This window comes from Balaenoptera borealis (assembly GCF_965194805.1).
Source record: "Balaenoptera borealis genome assembly, chromosome: 8".
In the NCBI taxonomy this organism is placed as follows: domain Eukaryota; kingdom Metazoa; phylum Chordata; class Mammalia; order Artiodactyla; family Balaenopteridae; genus Balaenoptera; species Balaenoptera borealis.
Window position 1 is genome coordinate 113,057,869 of NC_138865.1, and position 10,823 is coordinate 113,068,691.

Consider the following 10,823-nt stretch of genomic DNA (forward strand, 5'->3'; position numbering starts at 1 on the left):
AACTCAAGACTTTATGGAGAGTACCAGAAAAAATAGAGTACGTTTTGGAATGGTAAGTGACCTAAGTATGAATTGATGAAGTCTTTTCTAGATTTTCAGAATTATCACTATTACTGCTTTCTGGCAAATGTTACTTATAATTTTGGTTTAAAATATTTGAATCATCTTCAACAAATTAGTTAGAGGTCTAAACCATTCTGAAATGCCATATATACCAGCAAAATGTATTCACATATCTAAAAGACCACATACTGAGACTTACTATACTTCTAATTTATGTAGGGAAAACTGCTATTTGAGGTATCTGATTTAAAAGTACTGGATGGAAGTAAGAAACAGCATCAAAGTTTATGGGAGCTTTCTGTACAAGTGCATATTTATTCTGTATCGGACATGGGCAGAATTATCAGTTGCATAGCATCCTGTAAAGACCTTAAACTACATGATTATATATTTACCACTAGCTGGCTTTAACAAGCCCTAATTCAAGATTGGCTGTTTTAAATATATGTATTTTATTTAATCATTTTTATAATAATTAAAATATTAATGTGACTTATTTAAATTATCATTCACTTACAGACAGCATTCCTTTTATGAAGAACTACCCAATGCACTACAGAAATGCACCCTACTTTAATGAGTACAGCTTTTTAAATACAGTGGTTTTTATGTAAGAATTGTAACTTGAGCCTCAAGTCAACTGTGTGAAGGAATAGATGCCGAGGTTCTTTCTTGCACTATAGTTCTGTGGACTGGTGGTCTCTTGGCTAGGAAAGAGATTTGAGGTCCTGAGGCAGTGTTTTGCATTTTTAGAATAAAATTTATCAGTTGGGAGCTACCGTTCTCACCAATATAGACAGCCTCCCAGTATGGACACCCTCACCAGTATGGACACCCTCCCACTACCCATTCCCTGCCTCTACTTCCACTTCTCTAGCACAGCCTGATTCTGAGAGAAGAGCAAGATTTTCTCCCAGGAACTTTTATAATCTCCTTTAGAATGTGATGCAAGTTAAATTTCAGAGAATTTAGTGTAATAATGATTCAAATTTGCTTTACAGAGGAAATAAAATGAGTTCAACGGCCTTTTGAATTTTAGGGCTCATTTCAGAATCTTTGGACCACTTGTTATAGTTTATAATCATACTATCAGAGAGTCCTAACTAAATGCTGAACCTGTCGAGGGAAGGGCATCTATAGAACGTCTAGCTGACTCCTCTCATTTCATAGATAGGGAAATGAGACTCAGGGGAGGCAACTTGCCCAAGGCCAACAACCAAATAGTACAGCACATACGAGATGAGGATCCACATCCTTGGCTTCTAGTCTAGTGCTCAAGCTTCATAAATGTGAGTTGTAGTGGATTGATTTAGTACTTCTTCTGGGTGTCTAAGATTATTTGTATCATAGTTATTTTATTTTGAATGTTAAAGTTGTTTAAAGTATATGAGTACAATTTTATTGTTTAAAGTAAAACAGTCTTTTAAAATAATACACAAGTACTAAAATAGAAATGGCTGAATTCAGGACTGATTTGGTACCAAAAACAAACAAACAAAAAAACCCACCCCAGTTTGACATCAGGGGGTGTTTTTCTCCAGTAAGTTATTTAATAAAAGAAACTTCTGTGGTATTGAAAGGAATGTTGCTAAAGTGCTGGTTTCAATAAGTGCCTCTAAAGAAGCTAAATTGTTTTCCAAAAAACGTATGCGATGACAGCCCCTTATATCATATGCCTAGTTTATTTTTTCCCTTATTGTATATATCAGTCTTTAGAGAGAGAGAGAGAGAGAGAGAGCTAGAGAGGGAGAACTGGCGGCGGGGGTGGGGGGGTGGTGGAATGGCGAGCAGTCTGTGTGTGTGTGATATTGCCAGAGGGTACATGAAGAGAGAGGAGCAGAGCACAAATCACAGAGCTTCAAAATACCATTGGCAGTGTCTTACAGCTTTTTGGTCACCTGGTGACCATCTCAGTGCCTCACTGCCAGAATGTAGTACTAGACTCTCCACTTTGCAGTTTCTACAAAGTTAGGATTAGAACAAGGAGACTTTAAAAAAGGTAACATGCCCAAACACTTCATATGAAAATAAATTATTTGATTTTTTGATACACCTTAAATGACAAATGTAATACTTTTCTATTAAATATATCTATATATGTGCTTGTGTAGAAGTAATTGAGAATTGAGGGCATTGTCTTCTGTAAAATGGTGGTGGTATTGGTTTGGCACCTCTGTGTATGTAACTGTTAAAGAGTAAAGCCCCCAAAAGTATTTTCTTGATATTAGCTTTCATTTATAAACCAGAATAATTCTGAATGCTTCTAGTAATGGGAGATAACCCAAGGCAAATTTAATTTTAGATTGGGCTTTTGCTTAATGTATTATTCATAGTATTGTATCATCAGTTAAGCATACCCCTGACAATAAACTTAAAGCTTAACTTTAATAGTAATATCCACCCTAATATGGGTGAGTCAAATAGTGACCTGACATGATTTATTTTGCCTACTTATTGTAGATAATTTTTTAATAATGGTGGGATGGAGTTATTTGCTGTTTTTCTCATAACCCCCCCCCCTTTTTTTTTTTTAACACTTCACCATTTTTGCTGCATGACCTGGTTTTGCATTTTTCTGATTCTCTGTTCATCTAATTAGTATGTTCTAAAAAGACCTGGACCACTTATTGTACAGAGATGTAGCCTGTGGGTATTTAATAAGGAGCTTTCAGTGGTACATTTGCATCTTTTGCTTGGGGTCTGAATAGTGAATTACCTTTAAGATCATTAGAAGCACTGTTGTATTGTTAAAATCAAGCCACAATATTCTAATGACAGTTTAAAACTTCAGGCTTCCTACATAACCCAGGTGACCCCAGCATAATTGTATGTAGTGCAGAAGACCCCAGGATAAACTGACGATGGTTCAGCTCACCCACAGTGTAGCCTTTATATGCAGGTAGCTTTATACCCAAACAAACCAAATAGAGATGTAGCAAAAACAAATGTCTTATTCTAGTTATGTACACTCAACTGTGTGTGTGTGTGTGTGTGTGTGTATATATATATATATATATATGTATATATATATATATATATATATATATATATAATGATATATTTTAACATCATAATACTAGTCCTCCAAATATGACTTGATACTTTTTAAAAAGAGACACAGCTCCTAAGCAATGTGCAGAATATGGAATGTATTTTATCAGATAACTGATCTTTTAAAAATGTAATTCCTAGAAAACTAAATGCTTAAAAGTGGAGTGTTTTGTCAGGTTCTTTCCATAGACCAAGAACTAAATAGGGAGATACTTTGTTGTTCAAGGATTAAATTATAATTTATTCTTTCTCTAACCAAATATTAAGAGAGCTATTATTAGATACCAGGTGAGAGTCCTTAAATGTTTTCTAAAAGGCAGCTTAAAATATTTTTTAAAGCTTATGTATTTTTGTTAGTTTTTTGTGTGTGTGTCATTATTATAGAATTGTAGAATTTTAAAGCTGGGAGAAAATTTAATTTAGCACCTTTTTTGGTTGTTAATATTTTCACTAGTTCTCTGATCTCAAACTGATGTGCTGTTTACCTGCTACCACCAATAATGCCAGGGAGTTTGAAGGTAGCTGGTAACAAAACTGACTTAAATAAAGAAAAAGATAGTGATAAATTTCATGTTCTTAAATAAATGCTTTTACTTAGAGGGTATTTATAAATTCATTATCCGGCATTTAATCTTATCTGAGCTTCTTGACTGCATATGAAAACTAAATGAATATAGATATTTTGTACAACTAAATTTAGTAGATAACATATGTTAATTGATTTAAAATTTAGCAATTGTACTTCAAAACTGCATTTCTGAAATAGCTGTTTCTTAATGGAATCTGAAGTTACTTAGTTGTGATCAATAATTTCTACTGAACAGCTGTATATGAGTTTTAGCACAGTGCTGTGCATATAATGGGTAGTTACTAGAAGTTTGTAGAATGAAAACATGAATGAATGAAAGAGTATAAAGGAAAAGACTATATATCTGGTACATAATGGGGCACCTATGTACCAATAGTTAGTTGAGCCCATTAACAAGCGAGTTACGTTTTCCAGAGGGTCTCACTTCCAGTAACAGTTTCAAATTTTTAAAAATAATAACCGGGCAGTAATTAACTTGAGTTCACCTGGTAGACTGTCTATAATGTGTTTATTTTGTTTATCTCATCCTTTCGCACTCTTTTCTTGTTACCAATTTACTACTCAGAGTTCTCCAGATCAACTGTGAAAAGTGGCTACCTGATCTGACAGGATCCTTGTTTGGTCCATGACATCTGATGTTGTCTTTTCTTTGCCCTTCTTTTAATTGTGTCACCTTCGTTGTTAGAGAAACCCAAATCTTCCATTTCTTGAAGAAGCTGCTTTATTTCTATCTTTTAGATCTATTGTGGAAATAAAACAGAACTTGTATTTTTTAAAATAAATTATTATTTCTTATATGGAGAGAGGTTAATGGTGAGGCAAATGATTATGCAAAGATGTTCACTATGAAGACCTAAACTGAAAAATAAAATCAGAGTAAAATTTTAGTTAAAACTGGATCTAGCTTGCATGCATATTCAAAAACATCATATAAGGTTTAACGTATTTATGATCAGAGCATTGACCAATGATGTTCTGTTCAGTAGTTTTGCAGGATTTTCTCTTCTAAGAAGAATTTGTTGTATTCACATTATTGTTTCCTTTGGGATCCCAGACAATGACTCTGTAGTCTGATTCATTAATATTGGTTGTCTTCAGCAGAGAGTATCCAGATTTGACCTGCCAAGTATTAAATTTTTAATGTATTACTAGTTCTTTCACAGAGTAAGGCTTGTCTTTGTTCTTTGTACTTTTGTACCAGTACAGCTTGAATCAGATAGAGACTTAATTTCTAGTATCACTAAATACGCCTCATTTTCAAAATACATATACAACACACATATACAGCTATAAAAATGTTTATTGATGAAACATACTTCAATATGAATAGCTACCTTTTAAAATATTTGAAATTATGCATTTCCAAATTTATTTTGAAAAGTGCCAGGGGGTGCTACGTGCTATGTACAATAAGTTAATTATTGTGCTATTAACATTGATGATGTTGAATGTGTATTAGTTAATGTGTTAATGACGTGTTAATTACTGTACATGTTGTGAAGACCCTTCAGGCTTGTTCTATGATGCAACATGTCAACTTGAACCAGACCAAGTAATCTGCGACGCAGACTGTAACTCTTAAAAATAACACTTGTAAACATAAATTATAAATTAAATTATGCTTTTTATTATCCTTTTTCTTTCTGGTAGAATGAATAAGTAATTCTTCTGCTATCTGCACCTGTTAGAACCTAATACTGTCAGACTCTGTTTTCCCCAAGAGGATTGGAAGAGATTTGTTATGCAATAACTTCTGCTTTGTTTACTCTCTGGCATTTAGTGTATATTTTATATAGATTCATGTGTTTTGCAACCTGAAAGATCCTTCTTTTTTTGTTTACCAGATTAATTTATAATGGAAGACACTCAGTCTTTGTGCAAGCAGGTAAAAAGGAGCCTTGTTCGATTACCACCACTAGTTGATATTAAACTAATCTGTCGATATATGTACTTGTGATTCAGTCTATGGCCCTTCAAGCTTGTTGGCCAAATAGTTGAAACCTCAGGAGATCAGTCATAAATAACTGAATGCCACTTTCTTTTTCTATTAAAAGAGCCCAGAATTTGCTGCTATTTGAAAACATGGAATAATACATTTGGTTTTTGCATAAATACTGCTTGAAAATGTCAAATATTCAAATTTCATTACTTCAACTTTTAAATTAATTGTTGCTCACTTCTTCCTATTTGTCAACATTTTTGGAAAATATACCTGATGATAATCTTTAAGAGACTAATTTGGAGAAATACAATAAAATTGTAGAAATATAATAAAATTTACGTTATTCATAAAATATTATTTATTTTTATCCCTCCAAAATCATTTGTCTCATATTAAACAAACCACATTAGTAAAGAATAACTCACAAATGAACTAAGAGTCTTGTAGTGAGGATGTTTTTTAAATGACCCAGAACCAACTCTTAAGAATACAAAAATAAAATAAAGATGAATGTTCCTTTTAGGCAGTTACTCTATCTTTTAGGTTCTGTTAACATAATATGTACAAAAGGTGGTGAAGAGTTCAGGCTGTAAAGCTAGACTATCCAGGGTCAAATTCTGGCTCTTTCACTGTCTAGCTGTGTGACTGTGAGCATGGCCTCAGTTTCATGATAATAAAAGTGGGCATAATAATAGTACTTACTTCTTAGGATTGTTAAGATGATTAAATGAGTTAATACAAGTAGAGTACTTTGAGCCAGCTCTGGCACATAGGAAACACTCAATAAATGTGAGGTCTTATTAACCTACCTTTAATATTCTACTGAAAATTATTTGGAAGCATTTAATTGCCACAAGCTCTCTGAATTCCCTGGGACCCATTATGAATGTGAGTTTTTGGTTTTCAGTCATTATAGTCTCGTACCCTATCACAGAGAAACATCTTATTTTTAATGACGATTTTATTACTCCAGTGTTGTGTACATCCACCTGGAGTCATCCCAGGTTTTTCCGTTCATCTAATCTTGTTTGATTTCCTATAGCACAGCTCTTGTTGAGATTTGTATTGGCATAGAAGGGTATTCTGACCAGGACTTTGGTCTCCCTTGCAAATATTTGTGTCTCTCTTGTTTACAGCCCTGATGTCCTCTTGTAATACCCATGCAAAAGGGATTCTAATAAATCTTGTGCTCAGCATTACACATTGTTTGTTTTAGCTGCCTTCCACTTCATGCTTCCTCCTTTAAGAGCGAGCCATTACGAAAGGTTAGATTCACAGTTAGCAGGCTTTAGCTCTCCCTTTTGAATCAGTGAGGTTGCCGTTTTATTGCTCTCCGACTTACACTTCAGTGATGAGAGTAAACTAGCATCAGATTAAAGGTCAGCAAATCCCATCAAAGAGAGGAATATTAGGGGCAGAGATAGTTGGAGAGGCAGCACACCACTGGGTATTGACAGGGTGATTCCAGGGTATCAGTCAGCAGAATTATAGCTGCCCAGAGAGTCAGTACAGCTTTAATGAGCCTGTGTGAAGAGGAAGAGGGTGGATTTATGTAGTTCCTCATAATTTTCTGTAGAGACTGTTATTGCAGACATTCTGTGGAGTGTTTTGGTCTTTCATTTAATTCAAAGGTCCTGGCGCTTATCCATCCTCTAAATTCCTTTTTGTTAGCTCAAATCAAAGTTGACATTTCCATGGTTTACCACCTAAAACACCCAGTTCAAAATCAGGTTTCTTTTACCAATTTTGAAATCGGTATACTGTTAATAAAAATCTACAATCATATTTATATTAATGCATATGTATTTCCTCTTCAGAAAAGTGGGTTGAATAATGAACATTTTTTTTCATAAGTAGGCAATGGGGGAAAATGTACATTTACACATTGCCCCCTAAGCAACTGGGGGGAAAAACTGATCGTAATTATGATATGGTGCTTTTCCAAAGGATCCTAATGTTCATTCTCCTTAAATTGGCTTTCCTAATTAATTGTTTATATGCCCATTTGCATATGCCCCATCTCACTCTTTCTGCCCCCAATACCCCTAAACTGGAAAAAAAAAATTTTTAATCTCTGGAGGGGAAATGTTTTTAATTGTTCTAATGAGCAATGCTACATTTAATTGCTGTAATTTTCAGTCCACCTTGATTTTGATGTCTTTGTAGTGAATGTGTGACGCATTAATTTCTTATTAGAGGGGGATTAAATCTCTGTAGTATCAAAATCTAGAATATGCTTTGGGAAGTCAAGTGTTTATGAAAAATGTCTGGATATCTTTGCTATAGGTTATTTGCTTAAAGAGTTGATATAGATAGATTTTTTTTTTTTTTCTAGCTAAGCTTTTATTTACAGGTCACTAGGAAATAGATGGTTTGTGAGAAAATTATCAATAAATTTGCACTATAATGTTTTGTTTTATTAGCCAAGCCAGCCACCTTTTTGTAATTTGTATTTAAGAATATTCCTTTTTGATTATTTATAAGTAAATGAATGCATTATTAACATAGAGGTCTTGTTTGTGTGATTTGCTGCTTGGAAAACGCTTTCAAGCTTCTCTGCCATTGTCCTCTGTATGCCACGTGGGTGGTCGTGCTTTTCAGACACTTACATGGTTTTTAATGGAATAGGGTGATGGATGTGATACGACCATGAGAAGCACAAATATCCTTTTCAAAGTCCACCGTTGACTGAAACATTTATAGTATTTATAGCAAAATGTAAACTCCTTGAGAGAGATGCAATCAGATGACTATTGCGTGAAAATATAGAAGCCTTCTTCAGTCATTAGTAGATGCTGTATTTATATTAAAGAGCTAGCACACTTAAAAGTAAAATCATGTGGAAAGTGTAGTAAAGTTCATGTTTCCTATAATCATGCCATGCTTCCCGAAGCCCTTTCAATAAAAACTGAGTCTGTGTCCTTTATAATAATACAGATAAAACTTTATGCTGTGCTGTTACATTGGAATGTACTGAGGATACGTCAGTGACCTCCATGCCGTATTTACTAGTATGCTATTTTGAGCAGTGCCTGTGCATCAGGATAATTTGGTATTACAAAAACAATAAAGTGGACATTCCTTTCTGCAGAAGGAAAAAGGGAACCGGTGGATATTTGCTATTCATAATGAAGTCAACTGACTGTAATTTATATACTCACTTTTGAACATTTTAGAGAAAAGGGAAAGAAGATGGCTGCGGCAGAGGCAAAGGAAATGAATACAAAGATAAGCATGAGATTAATTATCTGATAGAGGCAGGGTTCTTACTGCCATGAGGTATATATGAATGATGTTTACTGATCACCTTAAAGTACATGACTAAGTATTGTATATATTTTTAAATTCAACAGGGGTCTATTATTTTCATTTGAAAAAAAATTATGCATGAAAAAAGGACCATTTTTCTGAAATGGCACACATTTTTCTCCACAGTGGTAGTTTCTGACCCAAATTTTTGTATCGTATGTAGATTATATGTATTGTTTTTAAAAATACCACGTATTTAATCTGTGAAATATTTGATTAAAGATTTCCAAAATACTAATTGAGAAGATGCCTAACTTTGGTCTAATTTTAGCAAAACACTGTGTAGCCAGTTACAACATGGTAATGAGTACATTCGCAGGAAGAAGAGAGTCCTTATTTCAGAACAAATAAACACCATTTACTTTCCATGTGGTCTTCTGGACATGGCCATTCTCTGGATTTCTGAGCTTATTTGAAGCATGTGGTCAGAGACCACTAATAATGAGCAGCTATCATGAGTGTTTCATCATCAGTATATATCAAAGTGCTATTCTACTGCTGGAAGTGATATGAGAGTAAAAGTAACATAAAAGAGCAAAAGAAGAAAACAGATACTTAGGTCATAAACATTGAGAAAGCAAGAAGAAATAATACTACATATCATTAAAATATGTTGCAGTAATTGGTGGCACAATCTATGGCAAAGAAATTTTAGTATATAAAATGGAAGATTTAAAATAAAAAAGAAACCAACCCAATCAGATTTGACCATGTATTGAACATTATCAGAAATCAGATAAAAGTTGGGACTTCCCTGGTGGTCCAGTGGCTAAGACTCCACGCTTCCAATGCAGGGGGTGTGGGTTTGATCCCTGGTTGGGGAACTAAGATCCCACATGCCATGTGGTATGGCCAAAAAACAAAAACAAAAGAAGGTAAAAGTTTTAATTGTAGGACAGATTTGTTTCAGATTACATTTTAAGATTGCAAAACTTCCATTTTTTTTTATATTCATGGCATGCTCTTGGTAATGTTTCATTTTCACAGATGATACTAAAGAATTCCGCAACTAGTTCTTTGGCTTTGGGGAATGCAGTATTTTAATAAAACAGATTTCAGTCTGTGATTTAAAGTGAATACCACTATTGTTGTTTAAAGTAATGATTATATGCCAGGTACTATTTTAGGCATTTTACATATTTTATAGCGTTTAAACTTCACAATGATTCTTCGAGTTGATGGTGTCTCTATTTATAGGGAATGAGGAGGACTTGCCTATAATATCATAGCTAACATGCAATAGAATTAGAATTTGAATCCAGGCTATTCCGACTCCATATTCTCCAGTTTAGTATATTCTCCAGCAGTGCAGCTCATTTGTATTATATTTGCAAAGTGAATTTAAAATCCAATAGTATAACTTGTATCTCTAGATATTTGAGGTGTAGTGGGACCCTGGACTTAGAGGAGGATAATCCTGTATTGGAATCATTGTTTTCACATTTACTAGCCATGTGATCGTGAGTAAGTCATTTACCCTCTTTGAAGTTTAGTTTATAGTATGTAGTATTGGTATGTAGTATATGCTTAATACATATTGAAATTTGAATATAGAGCATTTTTAGCCTGAGCATTAGAATGATACCCAAGTACTAATAGCGTTTTGGATTATCACATTAACAACTGTAAAATAAGAAGTTAAAGGTACCTACATAAGCAACAAAAGGTCAGAAAACATTTGCTTTTCGGCAGGAACATTTCGGCAGGTGTGGGAGGAACTTATCAAAGTCTGGAAGATTCGGTCTTCCAGAAAATAGAATAGGGGAGGAAGCAGCTGTGTGGAGCGGCACACACGATGCCCTCTGTGTTAGAGGGAGCAGGCGCCACAGTGTAGTGTTATCCCATTCACAGCATGGCAGTGATCTTAAC

At 34.2% G+C, this 10,823-nt stretch overlaps 1 protein-coding gene across 4 annotated transcripts in view; it reads left to right on the forward strand.

The window, feature by feature from the left end:
- PBX3 (PBX homeobox 3) overlaps positions 1-10,823 on the forward strand; it is a 222,909-nt gene that overhangs the window by 137,920 nt on the left and 74,166 nt on the right. The window lies entirely within an intron of this gene.